Genomic DNA, 22,992 nt, shown 5'->3' on the forward strand with positions numbered 1-22,992 from the left:
AGGAGTTGGCCGTCCGACTGCGGTCTGGGGTGTGGGGCCTCCCTGCTGCTGCGGAGTCGGGGTGGTCTGCCTCTCCCCACCGCAGGGAAAAGGGTAACACCACCTGGGTCTGGGTGCAATTCCCCCCTCCAGGGGCAAGGGTACCTAGACCCGGTTTGTAGAGTACGCTTGGGGAGTGTGATTGTGCGTACAGCGTCTCTTTATGTCTGTCTCCACGTTGGTTGAGTGTGGAGTGAGTGCATATGAGAGCATGAGGGTGGGAATGGATGTTTGTGTCTGTGTGTGCCTGTATGTCTGTGTCTATATGTCAGGTTGGGTATCAGACGCCACCTCTCTGGGGACACCTCAGGCCCTCCAAGGTTTGGAGGCCTATCTCCACCCACCACCACTTCCCCTGCCGGTGGCGGACTCCCTCAGGTGTCGGTGTGTTGGTGGTTCTTTGTGTCTGGGGGTGGGCGTCCGGGTACACACCGGCTCACTCCTTGGCGGCCGCTTGTCGGGGCCTGGGGCCTGGGGCTCGCTCGGGCCCCTTTGGAGGTGGGGTGCCCCCGGCCTCTCGGCCTAGGGCTCGGTCACTCAGGCGCAGCTGGGGGCCGGCGGAGCTCACGGGCGCGTCACTGCAACTCCCCCTGACTTCTGCTCCGCGGCTGCTGGGCGAGCCCTCATCTGGGACTCTCCTCAGCTCTTACTGGGACAGTGGCGCGGCTGCCCCTCTGTTGGTCTTCCATGGTCTCTTGTGTTCTGGGGGCCTCTGGATGTCTGGAGTTTTGATCTCCTCCATACCCGCTTCACACCCTGGAGGATGGGGCTGTGGCCCCCCCACACTCCCTAGCAGATCATTACATGGAGAAACCTTTGGAATGCAAGCATGCTGATCCACACAGGTATGCACACATGGGTATTCACAGACGCGGACTAAAGCTTTCTTGGCTGCTGCCTCAAAGCACACTGTGCGCTGTCTATCTTGCGTGCTGCACAATATCGTTTATTATTTAGTAAATATTGATATCTATGACTAGCTAGTTTATTGTGATGGTGCTTTGTTTTCTCTATTATTATGTTGCTCTTTGTTGTTTGCTGTCTCCTCTGTTTGTTTTTGTTTGTTTGTTTGTTTTGTTTTGTTTTTTCTCCATACAGGTGACCCAGGAGTTTTTTTTTTTTTTTCTCTCTCTTCCCCCCCCTTCTCACCGTCTCTTCTCCCCTTTGGTTTTCTTTCTTTCTCTCCCCCTCTCTCTCTCATTCATTCCCCCTGTCCTATTTATTAAAAAAAAAAAAAAAAAAAAAAAAAAAAAAAAAAAGACAAAGGATGAACTGAAGCTCTGCCATCACGTAATGTCGCATACTGCTGTTTCTGATGTCATTTAGAAAAAAAAAAAAAAAAAAAAAAAAAAGGAAGTGCATCTGGGATTATATCTTAGCCAACTCAAGCGCAAGAATCCATCCACCGAGGAAACCCTGTGGAAATAGGGACAGCAGCGTAAAATATCATTATGTGGGCCCTTCAAGCACTGATAGCAATCCACTCGTACATTTTCATTACTTATGTTGTATTGTCCAACCAACTATTGTGCGCTCATGCACCTTGTAGAACAAAGTGTATTGTATAAGAAATGGTGAAAATGTGGAGCAAAAAATCATTAGCTGTCAAGGCTTCTGCTGCTGAACCATCACCAGTAATACCAGCAACAACTAATAACAAGGCTTTGCAGTCACAGGAGGCTGGTGTTGCTAGGACCAGCTGTGAAGAAGTGCACGAAGAGGGACTGAGGTCCTCAGGAGAGAGTGAAGAAGAGAAACAGGAAGGTGACATTAACGTGGTGAGAAAATAGATGGAGGGACATAAGCAAGGATTCAAGTAAAATGAATGGCTACTTTGATCATGAGCCACTCATGGAACACACCCTCCGGTCCCCTTTCTTAAAGATGGGGACCACCACCCCTGTCTGCCAGTCCACAGGTACTGCCCCTGATCTCCACGCAACATTGCAGAGGCGTGTCAACCAGGACAGCCCTACAACGTCCAGAGCCTTCAGGAACTCGGGGCGGACCTCATCAACACCAGGGGCTCTGCCACCAAGGAGTTGTTTAACTGCCTCAGTGACCTCGCCCCCGGAAATTGGCGGGTCATTCCCCTCATCCCCAGACTCTGCTTACTCCTCGGAAGACGTGTCAGTGGGATTAAGGAGGTCCTCGAAGTATTCCTTCCACCGCCTGACAATTTTCTCAGTCGACGTCAGCAGCGCTCCGCCAGCACTATACACAGTGCAGGTAGAGCACCGCTTTCCCCTCCTGAGACGTCTGACGGTTTGCCAGAATCTCTTCGAGGCAGTCCGAAAGTCTTTTTCCATGGCCTCTCCGAACTCCTCCCACACCCGAATTTTTGCTTCAGCCACTGCCCGAGCCGCATTCCGCTTGGCCTGTCGATACCTGTCGGCTGCCTCCGGAGTCCCACAGGCTAACCAAGCCCGATAGGACTCCTTCTTCAGCCTGGTGGCTCCCTTCACCTCTGGTGTCCACCATTTGGTTCGGGGATTACCACCACGGCAGGCACCCACCACCTTGTGGCCGCAGCTCAATGCAGCAGCTTCGGCAATGGAGACGCTGAACATGGTCCATTCGGACTCAATGTCCCCAGTCTCCCTCGGAATGCTGTTGAAGCTCTGCCGGAGGTGTGCGTTGAAGATCTCGCGGACTGGGGCCTCTGCTAGACGTTCCCAGCACACCCTCACTACGCGTTTAGGTGCACCAGGTCTGTCCAGCGTCCTCCCCCGCCACCTGATCCAACTCACCACCAGGTGGTGATCAGTTGACAGCTCAGCCCCTCTCTTTACCCGAGTGTCCAGAACATATGGTCGCAGGTCTGCTGATACGATTACAAAATCGATCATCGACCTACGGCCTAGAGCGTCCTGGTGCCACGTGCACTTATGGACACTCTTATGTTCGAACAGGGTGTTCGTTATGGCCAAACTGTGGTTAGCACAGAAGTCCGATAACAGAGCACCGCTCGGGTTCAGATCAGGGAGGCCGTTCCTCCCAATCACGCCCCTCCAGGTCTCGCTGTCGTTACCCATGTGAGCATTGAAGTCTCCCAGCAGGACAACAGAGTCTCCAGGTGGAGCACCCTCCAGCACCCCCCCCCCCAGGGACTCTAAGAAGGCTGGGTACTCTGAACTGCCACTCGGCGCATAAGCGCAGATGACAGTCAGGACCCGTTCCCCGACCCTAAAGCGCAGGGAACAAACCCTCTCGTCCACCGGGAAAAACCCCAACGTACCGGCAGCAAGCCGAGGGGATATTAGAATACCCACCCCAGCCCGCTGCCTCTCACCAGGGGCAACTCCAGACTGAGACAGAGTCCAGCCCCTCTCCAGGAGACTGGTTCCAGAGCCCAAGCCATGTGTAGAGGTGAGCCCGACTATATCTAGCCGGTACCTCTCAACCTCACGCACTAACTCAGGCTCCTTCCCCACCAGAGAGGTGACATTCCATGTCCCTATTGCCAGTCTTGGCAGCCGGGGGTCAGTCCGCCAGGGCCTCCGCTCCTGGCCGCCACCCGGCACACAATGCACCCGACCCCTATGGCGCCTCCTGCGGGTGGTGGGCCTGCGGGAGGATGGGCCCATGTCTCCTCTTCGGGCCGTGCCCGGCCGGACCCCATGGACTAAGGCCCGGCCACCAGACGCTCGCCCTCGGGCACCCTCCCCGGGCCTGGCTCCAGGGCGGGGCCCCGGTAACCCTATCCCGGGCAGGGTAAACTGTTCCCTCGGTGTCCTTTTCATAAGGGTCTTATGAATTAGTCATTGTCAGTTGTTGATTTGTCCTGTTCTCATTGTATGACGAATTATGATGGGGCTGGCACAATATCAAATTTTTCACAAGACATATATGTGATTATCATGATACCCTCTAAATAACATCAGTTCACACACTATACAGATAACACAACTATCTCAGCTATCTGGAACTTACATTCCTTTACCAACATTTGTTTCAGTACAATAAGCTACATGCCATTTAGATGATCTCTAAAAACACAATAAAAATGCAAACACTTTTATTATTATAACCACATTATTATTAATTTCGGTTTAGTTTTTCATTAGATAATACATTTCTTTTTTAACAGTAGAAATATCTGATGTAACAATTCACTTTTAAAAGCAAGGTTATAGTGAACAGTTCTGATATATGAAACATAATTTTGCATAACTATGAAAATAAAAGAAAATGCATTTAAAATATAAAATACATTGAATATTACCACCACCATTACTAAACAGCGTGAAGTGGATAAAGATTTATGTGATGTTACATTTTCCTGAGAACTGACAGACTGTGATGACTCCTCCATGTGCTACATGCTATGTTGTCCTGCTAGTTGAGCCTGCTGTCTGTTCTCAGCCGTCCTCCTGTTTCACTGGCATATATCCATCACCAGAGGGCTCCACCGACCTGCCTGTTGACATCAGAGTAAACCCCTGTGCCATGTGACCTGGCTGGAGCTGCAAAGCTGGACTCAGTCGTGGCCCAGGCAAGTTCAGAGGCAGTTGAGGAAAAGAGAGCAGGGAGCATGGTAAAGCACAAAATAAAAAAAGCATAAATAAATAAAATAAAAATAAATAAATAAATAAATAAAAGCATAAAATAAAATTGAATTGAAATCATAATTTACATGAAGCGCTTCAAAAATTAATGTTTCCATTGGTGTTGCATTTGTGAGCTTTTCTTTCAGACATGCATCTCTACCACAGCCTCACAAACTGTTGGCTGCTCAGTTTGTGTTCACTTGGTTTGATCTGCTCCACCATGTCAAATCAAATAAAACTGATACATAAATAACAACAACCTGATCTCCTGGATGTTTTCTTACACAAAAGAAATTGGCACTGAATCTTAAACTGAACAACATTCAGTAAAACATTTTTAATATTGTAATTGTAATAATACAATTGTCTTATAAAAATAATAATAGCTGTACATTAAAGCACACACGCTGTCCATTAAAGGACTTCAGTCAGTGACACTTACCTGCTGGCTGAGCTGCAACTGATCTGCTTCCAACTGCTGACTTAATTTCACCTGATATCCTGTCAAAGAGCATCACATGAGGGTGTTACTTTGTTTACGTATCAAACGTAACCAACTAAACTGACAAGACAAAAAAAGTGTGAAAAGTCTTTTGATCACAACCCACAGAGCTCTTCTGACGAACATTTGAGCTTCTGAGTGTTTCACTTGAAGCCTTGTAACCCTTTAGTTTCATCGAATCTGATTCTTCAACTTATAAACGATTGTATATAACAGTACCTGCAGTGCACCTGTCTGTATAACTCTGAGCTGATAACTTCAAGCATGCAGCATCAGGTGGAAACTGGCTGTTCTGGGTTGTTGCTTCATTTTTTGAATCTTCCTTGACTTTAGTACAGCCTGTCAGTTCCCCCACCCTGTTGTATTTCTGACCACACACACACACACACACACACATTGCACTATTTCTAAGTATTAGCAGGAGCTCCCTTTGCGTGGTGATTCTGTGAAAAACAAGATGAAAAAGAAACTGTGTTTGTGTGATTTTGTCCTTTTCGTGGTTTTGCAGCCAAGAGCAAGCTAACCAGCAAACACCCACATCCTCACCTAATGTCTTCACATTATGCATTAACTGACTTTAAGCATTTTATCTTTGCAAGAACACATTTCAAACAAACTTTTCTTTTCATAGTGTTCAATACAAACATATTATGTTTAAACAGCATAGTACTGAAGTTGGTTTAGATTCTCATTCACATAATAAATATCATATCACATTAGATACTCCAGCTTTGCCCCAAACATAGAGCCAGACTCATAAAGAAGATCTTCAGATCACATCTTCTATAGAACAAAAACTGTGGATCTTTCTGAGAACTCAAATGTTCTAAAAGCTTTTCAAGTTGATATAAAAGATGTGATGGGGGACATTATGCTTATTGATCCTCTTAAAATGAGCTTGCAGAGCTTTCAGTTGTGTGCTGCAGCTCACAAAAATGTTTCAAAGCAGGCAGTTGTTTATGGTTTCTGTAACAGGTGCACTTCCTTACTGATCTACTGTTATAAATATCAAAGTTTCATGCAAACTGGGAGGCTCTGTAGTGAGCGCTCATGGGTGCTCAAGGTGACAACGTGGCATTCAGTACTTTAACAAGATAAAAGCTCTGAAACTGTACAGAATAAAAAAAAATACAAGAGATAAACAAATGGAAGAGACCCAATCAAGTCAGCGAGTCTCAACATGAAGGAAGAAACTTATTGTGGTACATTATGTTGTGAGTCTGCTTTGTTATCTGGTTGTTATCTGGTCTATGCACATTGCAATTGTTCTGACCACATAAACCTACCTGACAGCATTAATGCACTGTTGCTCCTCAGTGTTGGTATAGAAGCTGAACTTTTACTCTGCCAAATCTTCCCAATGGTTGAAACATGTCACATAGTGTTTGATGTGAAGCAGCTCTTTGTTTATTCCTGTACTGAAATCCTCTGCATTCAAACCTTTCAGACAGATTCCAGTTGTTTCATAGAACTTAAACACAAAAAGTTCATCATGGGGTTTCACAAGGTTCTGTGCTGACACTCTTATGGCATCGGTTTATGGATCCACAACAGTGAAAGTCAGTGATCACATATCCTCTGGTGTTGGGTCGCAAATTTTGAAGCCAATATGATAACCTCCCACCAACGCTGTGGAGGCCAAACTTTTCACATCCAATTAACCTCTGGGGGGGTCCTAGAAAAATGCATACACTATTGGGCTTAGAGCCACAAATCGACCACGCCATGAAAAGTGCCATAAAATATCTATATATTAATATTTTTTTCCACTTTAAATTAGCCAATCTTTTAGACCTACTTCTCCTTGAAATAGTCATATCAAGTTTTAATTACATTTCGCGGATTTTAACCCTTTATATCCCGGTTTCGTCACATGGCCGCACTGTTTTTTTAGCCCCAAAAAACAAAGAAATCAAATATTTCCCAAAAGATACAATTCCAAGGCCCGGACTCCTGAGTACCACCAACATTCGGAAGATGGCCCATTATTTGGTTGTAATGACCGTGGAATGGGAAATAGCGTTTATAATGGGTTTCAATGGGGCACAAATCGACCACTAGGACCAATAGTGTAAGTTTATCTGTAGCTCAGCCACTGAAGCTAATTTAAGGGAGTCAGACTGGAATTTTGAAATATATGTAACCAGACTTTTTTTTGGAAAAGTTGGCTATATTCCGTTCAACACAGGGCAAATGGCGTGTATACGAACAATGAAAAATGGCACAAATCGACCCAAGACCACCCAGAGGTTAAAATCAAATCACTCATAATAATTCTCTGGAAAATGCATAGAATTCTTAGAACAGGGTTTATTAAACATTGTCATATGAACAGCAGAACAGTACATTTAAAAGCAGAAATATCACATAGAAAGCAAGCAAACAAAAAGCGAAGCAACCCCCGGAGTGCAGAGCCTTAAAGCACAAACAGAAAACGCACACAAAGACAGACAGGAAAGAAGCAGCAGGAAAAAAAGAGAGAGCCCCAGTGCATATCAGAGTCATCTTATACAGGGACAGTGATCCCCCCTCCTGTCGTTGGGTATCCTTTCATCCATTGTGTTTTCTTTTCATCTTCCACTTATGATATACACGACCCTACACCATAACTTGCAAACCAGTCTCTCATCCATCATTGCACTGGGTCCCTTTGACAGTTTCATGGCCAAAGTGAGTCTGAAAGTCTGCAGAAATGCAGTTAATCAGTTAATCCATTCAACAATATTGTTGGGCCTGCATGCCAGACGTAAACTGCTATCCATGCTGAGTGGGGGTTTACTTGTTCGCCTTCTGGTGTTTCAGGCGAGAACTAGAATCCCTGGTACATGCCCTGTAAAGGCCAGGTTTTTTGTCTTACATAGATATTAAAAGGGCTGTACACTTCGGCTTTACAATCATTCATGCTTTTGTGTTACAGCCATTTAAGGGGCTGTATGCTTTTATCTTACAGCCCCAGAAAGGGCTGCAGGCCTTTGCTTTACAGCCATCTTTTGTACAGCCATTGAAAGGCCAAATCCTGTTAAACACCGCTGCATGCTTCTGCTGCACAGTTAAATGCAGCTGCATGCTGAGAAGGGTCCTATGCACATCCTTTAGAAGTGCCAAGCTGAATTAACCCTTTGTTGGACTAGTCACAGTTGGCCATTGATATTAATCAACATGTGCTCATACAACAAGTGCCACAACTTTTTCAATAATATAGTGGGAGATATATATGACCTAAATATATGGGTCATGTGATTTGAACATACAGGAAATGTTTAACAAAGTGCCTCCACTCTATAAACACTTCGCTGTAAATATGCATAGTCTATATGAGTATATATGATTACACACAATTTATGAAAGCAACTATGATTACATGTCTAGTGTATACAGGTATATATGTCATAATAAAATCCACAACACTGAGTCTGAGCACTGGTGTACCCCAGGGCTGTGCTGAGTCCACTTCTCTACTCTTTTTATAGGTATGATTGCAGGCCTGTCCATCCAAGCAACAATTTTGTGAAATATGCTGACCCACACACACGGACCATTACCTCCTCTTTGACTCCCACCACCCTCTGCAACACAAACTTGGAGTAATCAGGACCCGGGCAGAGAATGTTCCCTCTAAGCCTGAAGGGAAAAAGAAGGAACACACACATGTAAAGGAAGCACTTAAAACATGCAGTTATCTTAGATGGGCTTTCATCAAGTCAGCAAAGAGGCATAGAAAAGAAGATCAGACACCCACTAGGGAGGATAAGAAAGACAAACACAACAACATTGTCATCCCCTATGTAGCTGGTGTATCAGAAAAACTCAGGAGAATCTTCTCCAAGCACGACATCCCAGTGTGCTTCAGAGCCAGCAACACACTCAGACAGAAACTGGTTCATCCCAAAGACAAAACTTCTAAACACAAACTTAACTATGTGGTGTATGCTGTACAGTGCAGCGAGGAATGCCCAGACCTCTACATCGGAGAGCCCAAACAGCCACTTCATAAGCGCATGGCACAACATAGAAGAGCCACCTCCACAGGACAAGACTCAGCAGTCCATCTGCATCTAAAGGACAAAGGTCACTCTTTCGAGGATCCCAATGTACATATTTTGGGAGGACAGATGGTTTGAAAAGAGGAGTAAAAGAAGCCATTTATGTCCACTGTGAGCGACCATCTTTGAACAAAAGCGGGGGTTTACGACACCAACTGTCTGCCATCTACAGTGGGGCAAAAAAGTATTTAGTCAGCCACCGATTGTGCAAGTTCCCCCACCTAAAATGATGACAGAGGTCAGTAATTTGCACCAGAGGTACACTTCAACTGTGAGAGACAGAATGTGAAAAAATAATCCATGAATCCACATGGTAGGATTTGTAAAGAATTTATTCGTAAATCAGGGTGGAAAATAAGTATTTGGTCAATAACAAAAATACAACCCAATACTTTGTAACATAACCTTTGTTGGCAATAACAGAGGTCAAACGTTTACTATAGGTCTTTACCAGGTTTGCACACACAGTAGCTGGTATTTTGGCCCATTCCTCCATGCAGATCGTCTCGAGAGCAGTGATGCTTTGGGGCTGTCGCCGAGCAACACGGACTTTCAACTCCCGCCACAGATTTTCTATGGGGTTGAGGTCTGGAGACTGGCTAGGCCACTCCAGGACTTTCAAATGCTTCTTACGGAGCCACTCCTTTGTTGCCCGGGTGGTGTGTTTTGGATCATTGTCATGTTGGAAGACCCAGCCTCGTTTCATCTTCAAAGTTCTCACTGATGGAAGGAGGTTTTGGCTCAAAATCTCACGATACATGGCCCCATTCATTCTGTCCTTAACACGGATCAGTCGTCCTGTCCCCTTGGCAGAAAAACAGCCCCATAGCATGATGTTTCCACCCCCATGCTTCACAGTAGGTATGGTGTTCTTGGGATGCAACTCAGTATTCTTCTTCCTCCAAACACGACGAGTTGAGTTTATACCAAAAAGTTCTACTTTGGTTTCATCTGACCACATGACATTCTCCCAATCCTCTGCTGTATCATCCATGTGCTCTCTGGCAAACTTCAGACGGGCCTGGACATGCACTGGCTTCAGCAGCGGAACACGTCTGGCACTGCGGGATTTGATTCCCTGCCGTTGTAGTGTGTTACTGATGGTGACCTTTGTTACTTTGGTCCCAGCTCTCTGCAGGTCATTCACCAGGTCCCCCCGTGTGGTTCTGGGATCTTTGCTCACCGCTCTCATGATCATTTTGACCCCACGGGATGAGATCTTGCGTGGAGTCCCAGATCGAGGGAGATTATAAGTGGTCTTGTATGTCTTCCATTTTCTGATGATTGCTCCCACAGTTGATTTTTTTCACACCAAGCTGCTTGCCTATTGTAGATTCAATCTTCCCAGTCTGGTGCAGGTCTACAATACTTTTCCTGGTGTCCTTCGAAAGCTCTTTGGTCTTGGCCATGGCGGAGTTTGGAGTGTGACTGTTTGAGGCTGTGGACAGGTGTCTTTTATACAGATGATGAGTTCAAACAGGTGCCATTCATACAGGTAACGAGTGGGGGACAGAAAAGCTTCTTACAGAAGACGTTACAGGTCTGTGAGAGCCAGAGATTTTCCTTGTTTGAGGTGACCAAATACTTATTTTCCACCCTGATTTACAAATAAATTCTTTACAAATCCTACCATGTGAATTCATGGATTTTTTTTTTCACATTCTGTCTCTCACAGTTGAAGTGTACCTCTGGTGCAAATTACTGACCTCTGTCATCATTTTAAGTGGGGGAACTTGCACAATCGGTGACTGACTAAATACTTTTTTGCCCCACTGTATAATCCAGGTTTGAGATCCCTTCCCAGATGCCATAACGCCCACTCACATCCTGGGCCATCTGACCTCAGGAAATCACACGATAGGGTGGGGCCAGGTTTCACAATGAGCTCACCTGAAACCTTGGCTGATTGTGACCTACACCCATTTTCACACCATGGCTCATGTGATTAGAGGATCTTTAGGGGGTCTTTAGTTCAGGACAAGAAAAATGTAAGAAAGATGACACTCTCTTCTCACTTTCTTTTTGCCTCTCTCCGAGTCAGAAGCAAGAAAACCACAAATACACGCTAAAAGTTCAAACCACATCCTATCCCTATTCTCTTCACAGAAAACAAATTTCTTTCCACTGATAAAAAAATAAACAAAAAAACCATCATTCACAGGTCCGCAGCTCAGACCGTAGTAAGTTTTTGGCTACGGGTTCCGTGTCGGGCTCGTAGCCAAAAACTGGGTCAACTTTGCTAGCGAGAGACAGAGAGAGGCGTTGAAAGGCTGCTCCAAAGCAACTTATTGTTTCGGAGGAAAACACGAACACAGTGTACAGTCAAGTGTTAATAGCTTACTTACAACTGGGCTCGTCAGGCACTCTTTTTGGCTGTAGTGGTTATTATTATATTTACATGCTTCCAGCTCCCGTTTCTGGTTGGTGACAACCAGTGTTGGTCAAGCTACTTGAAAAAAGTAATCGGTAACTAATTATTGATTAATTCCCCAAAAAAGTAATCCTGTTACTTTACTGATTACTTATTTTCAAAAGTAATTAGTTACTTAGTCACTTTTTAAAAACATGATTTAAAACCTGAATAGGTAATAAAGCAATAGGTCTTTCAGCCCAATTCTACTTTTTCTGCATAATCCATCATATAAAATGTAACCAAATGAAAAAGTCTGTTTTAAAAACTTTTTATTAGTTTTAATATTTTAACCGTATGCATCAAGGAAAAATTTAATTATATGCAATATTCTCTGACTGGAAGAAATAAGTTTAACATTTAAACCTATTTCCTGAATATTCCAGCATATAAAATAAAATTGTTTTTTGTGTTTACACTCACACTTTCAAATAGATGCAAGTAGAACACATCAGAAAACAAATAAAATCAAAGACTATGCAGTCCTGTTGCTTTTAAATCCATTTTCACCTGTTTAGCAGGAGTAGGGCAGGCAGAGGTTTGCCCGGTGCTGCAGCAGTCATGTCAGTGGAAGGATCCGGGAGTTTCTCTGTGAATTTCACATTCCCGTGGCAGCGTACTCGGTGCTTGCTCAAACGTTTAGGGGTTTTTTTCACTGTAAAAAGAAGTTTTCTTCCCACGCAGAGTTTACAGCGGATGCTAATGTTTTTGTCACTTTTTACAGAATCAAAATCAAAGTAATGTCAGTACTTCCACGCTTTAAACGCTGCATGGTCATACTCTCTCCCACGCTCTATATATTATCCACTGTTGAACTGCACACAGCTGTTGCCACGAACGTCGCATTCGGTTACGTCATTGTCATGAGACACTCTTGCAAACAAAATCACGGTTTAGTAACGTAGTAACGCAGCGTGCTTACGGGAATGTAACCATAATCTAATTATCTTTTTTGCAATAGCAATCCCTTACTTTACACATTACTTTTAAAAAAAGTAATTGGATTACAGTAACGTGTTACCGGTAACGCATTACTGCCCATCTCTGGTGACAACTCGTACTTTTGGACTCTCCTTTTTCTCCCTCGCGCTCAGAGGGGGAGGGAGGGAGAAATAGGAGAGTCGTGCTGCCAGCAGAATGGACTGCCATTCTGCTGGCATCACCGACTACACTGCCCGTGAATCTATATTCTTTAGGGCTATGCCATCATAGTAAATCATTTTTTGAATAATAATTTAGAAAAATATTTCTTCACGTCTTTATGCGGGCCACAAGTAGAGGTGACATGGGCCGCGAGAATGAGACACAGGCATTAGAGCCTCTTAATGCAGCCATGCATGCTCTGAGCAGAGGGGGAATGGGTGCCCCAGGAGGTAGTAGCAAAGGGAGTCGACCGGCCACTGGATCTCCAAACATTTCTTCTCGACAGTGCTATACCGGCACTCCTGATCCGTCAGCTTCCGGCTGATGTACAGAACTGAGCGGTCGGCTCCCCCTACCTGCTGGGACAAAACGGCCCCCAGGCCTCTTTGAGTCATCTGTCTTCAGACAAAAAGGGAGGGAAAAGTTAGGCGTGAACGGCAGCAGCTCCCCACAGAGAGCCTGTTTTAGCTGCACAAGCACCACCTGGCACTGCTCCGTCACTGGTCTAGATCGGGGGCACCTTTCCGGGTGAGATCGGTCAAGGGGCTAGCCCCAGGAACCGCCTCACCTCCATTTTGGACTTGGGGCGCAGGCAGGATGCAATCGCTGCTGTTTTCTCCACCTGTGGATGCACCTGCCCACCCTCCAAGTGGTACTCCAGATACTGTACCTCCCTCTGTCCAACCGCACACTTATTTAGGTAGGCTGTGAGCCCCACCCTCCTCAGGGAATCCAGGATCGCGGCCACCCGCTGCACATGCTCCTCCTAGCTGTCACTATGGCAGATCACATTATCTAGGTAGGCAACAGCATATGCAGCGTGCGGCAGCAGCACCTGGTCCATAAGGCGCTGAAAGGTGGCCGGGGCTCTAAACATGCCAAACGGAAATATGACAAATTGGTACAAACCATACAGAGTGGAGAAGGCCATTTTTCCCGGGACTTTGCAGACAAGGGAATCTGCCAGTAGCCCAAAGCAAGCAGTGCCCAACTGGTCTAGGTGCTCATCAACCTGGGTCATTGGGTACCCATCAAACTGTGACACCTCATTCACCTTGTGATAGTCAACACAGAACCGCATAGAACCATCTTTCTTCACCACGAAAACTATGGGACTACACCAGGCGCTGTGCAACTCTTCTATTACTCCCATTTTCAGCATGTCGGCCATGTCCTTCTGAAGAATTTGTCTTTTATGTTCAGGAAGCCTTTAGGGCCATGAACGCAACATCATGCCAGGATGCATTTCAATACGATGCTCAATGAAAGACGTTTGGCTGGGCAGGGGGGAGAACGCGCCTGCAAAGCTCTGTTGTAAAGCAGCAACATCCGCTCTCTGCACTTGTGTGGGATGTAAGATGGTTATCACAATGGAGGGAGGTGGGAATGATGGACTCTGGCAACTCCCACCCAAACTCATGTCTCTCCTTGACCAGGCTCAAACCTGAGTTTAGCCCCTCTGTTGAACAGGCTCTGTTGACGCTGCTGAGCCTGGAGCAAATTATCCCATGAAAGCCTCCCCAACCCGTGCAGTTTTGCTCTCAGGTCCAGCATGTACTGAATCTCATTTTTTTCGCAGGACTCGACCCTTCCCCCCATTTTTTTTTAATCAGGCTGTCTGCCGTACAAAGTGAGAAAATCCCGTGGAGGCGTGGGGCACCTTCCCATGTCCCCATGCACACATCTTACCTCCACCCACTCAAACAACGCCCCGGGCGGAACAAAGCTTTGGTGGACCAGGCTCGGTGTGCAGCCCATGTCCACCAAGGCGTGGCGTATACCCCCTTGACACCTTACCGAAATGTGGTACGTCCCTCCCAGACCGGGGGTGGGTGCTGGAGCCCCAGCCACGTCTTCTGGGCCCCTGGCCTGAAGCAGCGGTGCGAAGGGGTTTGTGGGACTCCAATGTCAGTACTCTTTACCCGTTGCCTACTGGTGGTGGTCAGAGGGCCTGGTAGCGCCAGTTTCCGGCAGCCTCGCCTCTGTCAGTGCGCCCCAGGGTGGCTGTGGCTACAATGTAGCTTGCCATCACCAGTGTGTGAATGTGTGTGTGAATGGGTGGATGACTGGATATGTAAAGCGCTTTGGGGTCCTTAGGGACTAGTAAAGCGCTATATAAATACAGACCATTTACCATTTATGGGGCCCCTGCCTCTTTTCTGAGCTGCCGGTGCCTGTAACTGGTCTTCCATGGGCTGGACGCTCCACCGTACAGCCTCTGGTCCGACGGCCAGGTGATCCTCCGCCAACATCATGGCTGCGGTGAGGTTGGCAGGCCAATAGTACACAGCAAAAATGCCAGTGTTGATTTTTCAGTGTTAGTAGATTTCAACAGAGTTCCGAGTTAGTTCAACACTTAATCGAGTTAAAATAACACATCGGGAGTTGATTCCTGAAAAGTGTAAGTGTAGATTTTAGTCGTTACTGCATTTTAACACTGTGGGTGTTAAATTAGACCACACCTTCATTTCCTGTGGAGCTTCGCAATCCAGAATCTTCGGTCGCCATTTTTTCTTGCTGATGCGGTAAGTTTTATTCGGTTAAATATTAAGTTTTAGATTGATGTTAGAACAAGTAACATGATAACTAGTAAAAGAAATAGTATTTATATCAAAATACATCATCTTTAAGTGTCATATTTGAATTTTAACTGTTTTTGTTAAGCTGGGCTACTGCTAGCTAGAACTCTGCAAAGTACCAGTTTCTTTCCTAATATTCATTTAGCATAATCTGGCTATTGGCAGACTGTAATGAATATTACATGTTAATATATTTCACAGTTTTTATTAAATGCCTTTTATTTATTTTCGAATTAAACTGCCAAAGCCTTAGGGTCAGTGGTCTCAAACTCACGGCCCAGAGGCCACTCGTGGCCCAAAGGCCACTTGCGGCCCACGTCAGGTGAGGTGAAGAAGTATAATGCAATTTGGCCCTTAAAGTGACTTTTTTTGTCATTAGCCAAAAATGATTTAATATAAAGGCAATGAGGGCAGAGTGTTACCGGCCCTCATGGGTAGTGTAGTCCGTGCTGCGGGGAGAACGTGTGGAACTGCCCCTCCCGTTGTGTGTTTGAGCGCGAGAGAGGGAGAAAGTAAGAGCTGTTACCGATGAGAAATGGAAGAAGAGAGCATGTAAATATAATAATAACCACTGCCGCCAAAATGAGTGCCTGGTTGTAAGAAAGCTGTTAAGATTCGACTGTACACTGTGTTCGCTGACAGTAAAGCTACAAGCCCGACAACCCAGCGTATTGGCCAGAGGTGTCATTACCACGGTTCAGAGCCGCGGACCTGGCCGAGGTAACAAGAGAGTACAAACATGTGGAGGGATTGGCTTTGTTAGTTCAGTGAGAGTCAAAAACTAATGTGTACACTTATTTCTGCATTTTTATTTTGTTAAATATGAATAAAATTACAGCAGAAGTGCTGCAAAGTGTCTGACCAGAAAGAGAGGACCATTGTGTTAATTTGGTAGTTCAATTAAAGGCATCGGTTAGTTAAGAGGGAGAGGGGGGGATGCGTTCATATTTGCAGTTTTGTCTTGTTATACAATATTTGAAATTTAAAAACGAACAAACCAAACGCTACATTGTCAGGAATATTTGTGGGGAGGGTTTTTATCGCTTAAAATATATAAAAAATAATAAAATAGAAATATGGTTCCTACTAACCCCTGTGATAGTTGAGAGAATACTGTATTGCAGTCATGTTACACAGCTTGTACTACTTTAATTAAAATTAATTTTAACTCAGTCTAAAGGGACTAGACATGCTAGATATTTTGCAAAGAAATGGTGTTATATGCTGGACCTTATTTTACTCTTGGCAGGTGGTGATATGCTGGTTCCCGAGAAGAGATGAACTAATCAAAGTCAGCTTTTCAAGACAGCCCCAAGACTCTTCGCAACTTGTGTTCAAATGTGAGGCCGTTGTCAGGTGATAAATGCAAGGAAGAGGCACTCAACTGACATGAAACATGTCAAAGACAACATGAAGGTGACATTTCAACATAGGCAAAAAGTGGTTCAAGAACCTGCCATAGCTTCTACTGTCCTGGACCTTTTCCCAAGATTTCTGGATACACCTGGCTTGGTAAGGCATAAAATAATTTATAATAATAATAATAATAATGGATACTTTATTGATCCCCATGGGGAAATTACTTGTTTTTCTCTGCATTTGACCCATTCACTCAGTGAAGCAGTGGGCAGCCCACTAAGCAGGCGCCCGGGGAGCAGTGTGTAGGGACGGTACCTTGCTCAGGGGTACCTCAGGGTAGCCGTTAAGTGGATTCGAATGATGATGACTGCTTTGTGGTTCCTTTGTTTGTTTTCTTGTTAATGTGTTGTTTCTGTTGTTACACTTTGTGTTTAAGATTGACCAAGACTTCACAATGCTGTTTTTTGGGGAGGAAGTGTCTGGTAAGTTCCTTGCAAAGTGGCCAACATTCTTCAAGCCAAGGATCATCAAAGATTGCAAAAATCTGTCCCAGAGTACAGAATTGGATGAGCTGCTCATTTCTGCACAGCGTTACTCTAACGAGGCTGGTAAGTGTAAGTTGGAAATGGTAGATTTTGCATGCCTTTACAGCATTTGCTTAATTCCCACAACACAATATATCACTCATTTCTGTATGGTATGAAAACAAGCTTACAAACATGTTAAACCTGAAATGACATTTAATGTAGTTTGAACACAAAAAAAGTTACATAATCTTACTATTGTTATGACTCGATATCTACTTCACTTGGTGGCCAGAAGATTTTAAGTCTCTAGAAATGAATTTTTATACCAAGGCGCTGGAAAACTGCCTTATTAGAAAAATTATCAGGTGTCTAAAATGTCATCATGGTATTACATAACGTGGAAAAATGACTGCTGTGGTCCTTTAAATGACAGTAATTGTGATGATCTTAATTTCTATTCTGTAGTTTGGGACTGCGAGGCGGCTGCCCTCTTTTGCTGCTTCACTTCACTCCATCATCTAAGGGAAGGACGTCTTCAAAGATTAGCACATCAGATGCTGCTCACCACCTAATGAAATTCATCAAGGTATGCTTTTTAGAATTGTATATTTCTCTTTTGATGAGAACAGATGCAAATTATCAACGGCTGATATTTTAAGATGGCAAGGTGATCCAACCTGCAGCAGATGTATCTATCCCAGACAAGCTTGGTGTTGCAGGACTGACATGTCATTGTTTCTATTAAAACTAAATGTACACATTGAAACAAAAATAATTGTGCGCGCGGAGTGAAACATTTTAATATTGTCATAATTTCAAACAGCAATGCCTCAACATCAGATTATCAATTTTGTTTAATGTGAATCACTTGGTTTCTTTCTCTCCCTCAGGTGGGAGGTAGCACAGAGGCTTTTCTTAAGGCTGGCCCCACTCAGCCATTCGTCCTGTGGGTTGGAGAAAGAAAGAACATCATCCAAAGTTTCTACCCAAAGTTTCTACATTGTCCTAGATCAAAAGGTCATTCCCTGTGTGACACAGATGGGAGATGCAGGTTTTGACAAGGCAAAACTTTTCAAGGCACATTTTTTAATTTGCCGTGTCCTTTGATAAGGCATTGGACAACTTCTACACATTCATCCAGACCATCAAGTGTATGGCATTGATGTTGGCAGCGTGAAGGACAGTCCTCGGGTCAATGAAACAAGAGGAAGTCTTCACTGTACGGTTTAAAGATATCCACTATTCAGCACTTTGACTGGAAATGTTCATCTGTTACATTTGCAAGATACACCACACAAGTTGCTCAGTGTTATTTAGACATTTGAAGTTCCAGCATGGTTTGTACCCAGGAAAGTTTTTACGTTTGACCTGTGGAGAGCCTGGATGTTCATTTATCTTTCACACGTACTCTGGTTACAAGCGGCACTTATTCCGAGCACATGGAGACTGCGTTCACTCTGAGGTCATCAACAATTTTGAGCCTGTACCTAACGATGGAACCTCTGTTTCACAGCCTGTAAATGTGGCTCATCCCATGACAATAACTACACCGGTTCCAGTTGAAAAAAGGCAAATACTGAACATGTGCAGCTCTGTTATTGCTCAAGTACAATCATCAGGAGTTCCTGAAAGTACTGTACAGTTAGTTGGTTCATTGGAGGAACTGGTTAATGACATCCATGCACATGCAAAACAATCTGTTGTCGACTGTTTGTCAACTGATACATCAAGAGAAACCTTAGAAAAAGTTGAGGATTGCTTTGATCAGCTTGAAAATCCATTTTCATGTCTTAACACAGAATCTAAAAGGATAAGATATTTTGAGCAAAAATGGAAAATAGTTGAACCCATAGAGCATGTTCTTGGTGTGCGTTTTGATGTACGCAAAGATAGAACAACAGGGACATACAGGCAAGTTCCTGTCAATGATAAATTCATGTACGTTCCTATCATGGGATCCCTTTCATCTATGTTTCGAAACAGTGAACTTTGTAGCAGTTTCCAGAAAAAAAAACTAAACATGGAGGGATTGTACAGAGATTTAAATGACGGCTCCTACTTCAAAAATCACAGTTTATTCTCACAACAAGAACATGCTCTCCAGATCCAGCTCTACTATGACGATTTTGAAACTGCTAATCCTTTAGGCTCAAAAAAGGGGGTGCACAAACTTGGTTGTATTTATTTTGTTTTGAGAAATTTGCCACCAGAGTTAAATTCTGTGGTGATGAACATTCATCTTGTAGCCCTTTTTCATTCAGAAGACTTAAAAAAATATGGGTTTGATCCTATCCTAAAGCCACTTGTTGATGATCTAAAGATTTTAGAGACTGAAGGAATGCAAGTGCCCTTTTCAGCCACACCTGTGAGAGGTTCGCTTTTTCAGATTACAGGTGACAACTTGGCTTTACATAGCATTTTTGGTTTTGTTGAATCATTTAGTGCAAACTATTGTTGTAGATTTTGTTTAACTGATAAGACAGAGTTGCAGTCAGTTTTTAGTGAAGATCATGTAGGCTTAACACTGCGTTCCAAAGAACTTCATTACAAACACTGTGGTGCCATTCAACAAAATCCTGCTTTGGCCTCAACATTTGGTGTAAAAAGAAATTGTTTACTCAATTCACTTCGGCTGTTCCATATTTCAGACAACTATGCTGTAGACATAATGCATGATCTACTAGAGGGAGTGGTGCAGTATGAGTTAAAGCTTGTGTTTCAGTACTTGATTAAGACCTCTTTGATATCCTTGAATTCATTGTCACAGAGAATTATAAGCTTTAACTACGGATATGCACAGAGAAGGAACAGGCCAGGTGGGCTAAAACTGGATGACAACAGCAAAGATCTTGGGCTTAATGCTGTGCAGTCATGGTGTCTTTTGCAGAATAGCCCATTGATTTTTGGAGATATCGTTTGCAGAAATGATGGACATTGGAACTTGCTACTTTTGTTAGTTCAAATTGTGAACATTGTTTTTTCACCCATTATAACTCATGGCATGACTTGCTATTTGAAACATCTGATTGCCGATCATCACAAGGCTTTCAAATCTCTCTTTCCAGAACGGAATTTGATTCCAAAGCACCACCTAATGATCCATTACCCACGCTGCATTAGAAAAATTGGGCCACTCATACATATGTGGTGCATGAGATTTGAAGCAAAGCACAAGTTCTTCAAAAGATCTGTAAAGAACTTTAAAAATATCACAAAAACACTAGTAAAAAAACATCAGAATCAATTAGCCTTTCATTTTGAAAATTTTTATTTTAAAAGATTACAGTTCGGCCCCATTAATGAAGTCTTGGCCAGCAGCTTAAAAGGCAGTGAAGCACTGAATAAAATGTTTGATGTTTCTTCTATTGTTTCTACAACTTCCTGGGTCAAAAGTTATGGTACAGAATATCAAGTTGGGATGTATGTTTGTTCTGGTGTTGAAAATGAGATGCCTTTGTTCAGTAAGATTGTCAGTATAATTGTTAGCGATTTCAATACTTATCTTCTAACTTGTAAGGTCTCAACAGTATATTTCAATGATCACTTAAATGCATTTGTTATTGAGGATGGATTAGATGTCTTTGCACTGATCTCTGTAGATGATCTGGTGTACTATAGACCTTATGATAGGCAATTTTCAAATGGCACTGATGACAAAATGTACATTGTCCCATACTGTAATTTTGTATGACTTGTTTACTTGTGGTGTATCTGAATACAAAGTATTTTGGAACGTTAATGTCTTGTATTTCTTTGTAATGGGTGGATGTTGGGGGTTAATTGTAGCAGTAGAGATATCAGAGATTAATGGGAGTTTATTGTAATCTGGTGGTATTAATGATTTGACTGACACTAGTGTTAGTGTTAGAAAATTAACACTATTCAGAGTTGAATTTTTTAACACCAGGGCTAGTGTAAAGTACCACCAACACTATTCGGTGTTAATTTTTAACACTTAACACCAGTGTAGAATATTTTTGACACTGGTCAGTGTTACTCAGTGTTAATTTTTAACTCTGTGCAGTGTTAAAATAACACTAGCTCGTTGTTAAAAATATAACACTTTGAAAAGTGTTAATTTAACACTCAAAAGAGTGGACACATATAGACACTTTTCTAGTGTTAAATTTAACACTCACAGTGTCAATTTAACACTGGCGATTTTGCTGTGTATCAGGGCAGGAGATGTTCACGTGCGTCCAAACTGCAAATGAATCGCGCACGAGCAAAGCCGCCGCTCCCGCACTGACTGTAACGCAGTCAATTCTTCTTTTACTGTTATGCTGTTTTGTGGATCACAAGGTTTAAAACTACTTGTAAACACACACACAGTAACTCCACCCTAACCTGCAGCTGCAGCGCAAATAACAACGAAAATTGTTTGTAAACGTGTCCTGGAGTTTACAGGTGCAGACAGTGCAACAGCTTCCAGGTCATTTAGGCTACGTTCACACTGCAGGTCTTAATGCTCAATTCCGATTTTTTGATCAAATCTGATTTTTTTGTCTCCTCGTTCACACTACAAATAAAATGCGACAGCAAACACGCTCTAGTGTGAACGCTCAAAGCGGCCCGCATGCGCAAAAGAAGATGTCACACACAACGCACTCTGTTTAGACCAAGAACAAACAGTATTGTTTGACTGATGGCCATTAATATAAAGACTTCGGACTTTACGTTTCCCAATTTTTGCTTTAAGTTATTTTGTTATTTACATAATAATGTAAATAACCTAATAATTATCCTTATTGCTGTTTAAGAGAGGAGCGGTGCTTCAAAGGATAGTTGCAGATTTCTGTCAGAATCTGCAGATTATACAGTACAAATAAAATGTTTACGTTGTCTTCCCAACAGTTTCACTGACATCTACACTGGATGGCTAGGAAGCGTTCGCGATGTCTTCTCGGGCGCTGATAATTGGCTTCAGTCTTGTGTCGGTGACGTAAAAGGCGGATTTAATGCGACTTGACCGTTCAAACAGCAGTCGCTTTCTAAAACATCGGATATGTATCGGATTCAGTACCACATACGAAAGTGACCCAGATCGGATTTGAAAATATCGGATTTGCGCCGTTCACACTGTCATAGCATGATCGGATATGGGTCGCATAGGGTCAAAAAAATCGGATTTGATGCGCTTTCGCCTGCAGTGTGAACGTAGCCTTATTCTGCCAATATGGCAAGAAGGTCATAACTGCTTCAAGCACTGTCTATATCAGGGGTAGGCAACGCCAGGCCTCGAGGGCCGGTGTCCTGCAGGTTTTAGATCTCACCCTGGGTCAACACACCTGAATCAAATGATTAGTTCATTACCAGCCCCCTGGAGAACTTCAAGACATGTTGAGGAGGTAATTTAGCCATTTGAATCAGCTGTGTTGGTTCAAGGATACATCTAAAACCTGCAGGACACCAGGGCCCGTATCCCTAAAGAATCTTTGTGCAAAAAGTGGCTCCTAGCGGCCAAATTCTAAGAAAATTCTTAGAGTCATGACGTTTTCTTAGAATTTCCCCTAAAAGTGACACGACAATCCCAGTTAATATAAAAGCTATTCCTCAAGATTCCTAGCGCTTAAAAGGGCTCCTAAGGCGAGATCTGCTAAGAGCAGGGAAGAGGACTTTTAGTGGCTTAGGAGTTCCCCTAAGCAGCTGCACAAAATGGCCAACAGAAGAGGCAGGAGAGATGTCCTGCAAACACTGGATGACTGGGAATTATTGAGACGCTACAGATTGGATCGTGCAGGAATCATGTTTGTGGTGGATCTCCTTAGAGATGCAATTACTTCACCAACTCGACGCCACAACGCTATTACACCGGAGACGAAAGTAATCACAACCCTGAG

General features: G+C 43.7%; 1 protein-coding gene and 2 long non-coding RNA genes across 4 annotated transcripts in view; 1 reads left to right on the top strand and 2 right to left on the bottom strand.

Annotated features, from left to right (window-relative positions):
* The window catches only part of LOC101463632 (uncharacterized), a 56,354-nt gene that overhangs the window by 14,963 nt on the left and 18,399 nt on the right, over positions 1-22,992 (bottom strand). The gene's annotated exons all lie outside the window — the stretch shown is intronic.
* LOC143419137 (uncharacterized) lies at positions 4,103-5,400 on the bottom strand. Its single transcript, XR_013099115.1, has 3 exons — positions 5,311-5,400; positions 5,032-5,090; positions 4,103-4,513 (listed from the first exon to the last, which is right to left on the bottom strand). It is a non-coding gene; the product is annotated as an uncharacterized LOC143419137 (long non-coding RNA).
* On the top strand, positions 14,984-18,776 carry LOC112434921 (uncharacterized). Of its 2 annotated transcripts, XR_013098861.1 has the most exons (5): positions 14,984-15,212; positions 16,516-16,778; positions 17,062-17,233; positions 17,618-17,738; positions 18,043-18,776. It is a non-coding gene; the product is annotated as an uncharacterized LOC112434921 (long non-coding RNA). The 2 variants fall into 2 exon arrangements; XR_013098860.1 differs by lacking the exon at positions 14,984-15,212 and having other exon boundaries at positions 16,435-16,778.

This window comes from Maylandia zebra, linkage group LG6, assembly GCF_041146795.1.
Source record: "Maylandia zebra isolate NMK-2024a linkage group LG6, Mzebra_GT3a, whole genome shotgun sequence".
Taxonomy (NCBI): domain Eukaryota; kingdom Metazoa; phylum Chordata; class Actinopteri; order Cichliformes; family Cichlidae; genus Maylandia; species Maylandia zebra.